We start from the raw sequence: 2,531 nt of genomic DNA, 5'->3' as shown, positions 1-2,531 counted from the left end.
GCTACAATTAACACTTTTAAACTGATAATTTTAATTTGGGTTGGTCTAGGAATGAATTACTTTATTTACTGATTTGAATGGCTCATTTTAATCAGGCAAAATTTTTTTCTTTTCTTTTCTTTTCTTATGGTTTTCCTATATAGGGGTATATTGTGGCATTTACAAAAGCTTTTACAATATTTCAAGTATCTTTGACCCTAATATGTCTACGGCCATACCACCCTGAACGCACCCGATCTCATCTGATCTCGGAAGCTAAGCAGGGTCGGGCCTGGTTAGTACTTGGATGGGAGACCCTAATATCATCAGGATAGTCCTGGGTCATTGTCCAGAATTTGTGTTTACATTAAGAAATCTAGCCCAGTGAAAATGTGATTTATAATGTTTCGAGGTTAAGATAAAACAATAGTTTCAGCTTTGAACTTATTAACAATTTTTCAGGTCTTTGGAGAACCATTTGAGCCTAGCTTTATGTAGAGATGCATGAGTTAAACAAGAAGTAACATGTGACTGTATTGTTATTTAGTTATATGTTTTTTTAGGAGACATATTTTCTTTGATTTTGAATTGTGTGAAGGTTTACTGTGGGTTATTTAGTAGGGAATGATTTTATTAAGTAATGGTAATGAAACTCATACTGATGAGCTGGAAGTCTGATGATAGATGATTTAGGAGATGGAAGGTCCTATGCAAGGATACAATGAAGTGGACAGAGAGACTCTTGAGTATTGGAGTGGGAATAATTGTGGAATAGTTGGTATTTTAGAGATCTTGTTTATGTTGTTTTTAATGTTTCAGGGTACACTGGTACTATGGGAGTTCTAGTCAGAGCTTTTGTTTATCATTTCTTTTTATTTATTTATATATTTGTTTTTACCACACATTGAACTGAGGACATTTCACATGCAGGCAAGCACTTTACCACTTGAGCCATGTTACCAGCTCTTTTGGGAATTTATTTTCTTTTTGACTTAAGGTCTCTTTAAGTTTGCCTGAGTTATTATAATATCTAAATAAATGTATATGTGCATTTAGAGGCTTTTTAATTTCTTTTTAAAAAGGTATGAATAAACTAATATATATTCAATGTATGGTTTTTATCATAGGCCAAGTATATTAATTTTCAATACTTATAGGGTACATTGTTTTGTAGCAGATTTTTTCATAAAAGTTTTTATACTTGAAATTTGTTAGTATATATTTTAGTAGATAATTTAAGGAATGGTAATGGGATCACACATCAGTTTTAAATCGGTGTTTGAATTTGATGGAAAATAAACAGGGAATCACAGAATGGAATTAAAAGATCTTTCAGTAGAACTCTATCTTAATTAGGTGTCCACACTCTAATTTTATTAATGTTTTTTTATTTTGTAGTATTATTGTATGTTACAATACTTGGGTTTTGAAATTTGGACTTCTTGCTTATTAGCAGGCACTCTCCTTATCGAACCAATGCGCATTAACGAGCATACGTTTTTTAACATTTTAGAATGAGGTTAGTTAATTGGTTACATTTTGGTGAGGGGATGTCCCTTCTATCTAAATGTGTGACAGTCCAGGACTATTTTGAGGCCATTTGGAGTTCCTATTTAATCAGAAGCCACGAAAAGGCATGATGAGACAAGCAGTAAGGGCTATGATTATAAATGAGGAGCAGGATTTGAAATTTGTGACAAGTGGCCCTTTTGAATATTAAAATAGATTACTAAGAACTCAGTTTGTAAGTTGTTTAAACTCTAAAAGTAGTCTACCTAGAATTATGGCAATATTATTAATTAGAAAAACTTTTTAGAGTTAATTCTGGGACACAGAATTCTTGGGTACAGAATTGCCATTGTGAATCCAGCAGATAAAGAAATGGACATAAGAGAGTCTGATTTCTATGATGTTAAACATTTGTTTTTGTTGAAATTATTGGAAAGCAGCTGTCTTGGCTATAGACTAAATGAAGGTGTAATCTTTGAAATTTTTATTTTAGAGTTAGGTTTTTAAAGAACATTTCATTTGTGTTACAAAAATTTTAGGGGTGATATCTTCTGTGATATTTTCATCATTGTTATTAATAAAGAATTAGCTTGTTAATGGCATGGTTGCCATGTATGGCTATTCTTTTTCCATGATCTTGGTCATCTATTTGTAGAAGGGCAATTGAAGCAGCTCCCATTCATGAGATCTTGTGTGATTTTAAATGTACTTTGGATTTTGCAAACAATACATATGTATATATTTTTCTTTCATGTGATTTTAAAAGAGACAATGAATGTTGTAATTTAGCTAAGGCTGCCTATGCTAACAAAGTTAGCCTTATGCTAATATGTAAAATTATCTCAAACAGAACAGCTACCCTTGTAAACCAGCAAGAGAGCAGAATGGAAAGGGAATATACCAAGAGCCAATAGCAAATATATGCACCAAACATTAATGCCCCCAAGTTCATAGAAAAGCTTCTGAGCTTAAGGGAACAGACAGGCCCAGGTACTATAATAGTAGGAGAACTCAGCATCCCATCTCCTAAATACACAATATCC

At 32.6% G+C, this 2,531-nt stretch overlaps 1 pseudogene; it reads left to right on the top strand.

The window, feature by feature from the left end:
* The first annotated feature begins 204 nt into the window (after positions 1 to 204).
* LOC141417595 (5S ribosomal RNA) lies at positions 205 to 323 on the top strand (annotated as a pseudogene).
* The last annotated feature ends 2,208 nt before the right edge of the window (positions 324 to 2,531 follow it).

The sequence above is a fragment of the Castor canadensis genome, chromosome 15, assembly GCF_047511655.1.
Source record: "Castor canadensis chromosome 15, mCasCan1.hap1v2, whole genome shotgun sequence".
Lineage (NCBI taxonomy): Eukaryota > Metazoa > Chordata > Mammalia > Rodentia > Castoridae > Castor > Castor canadensis.
The sequence above is the reverse complement of the archived record's forward strand: the minus strand, read 5'-3'. Positions and strand labels throughout refer to the sequence as shown.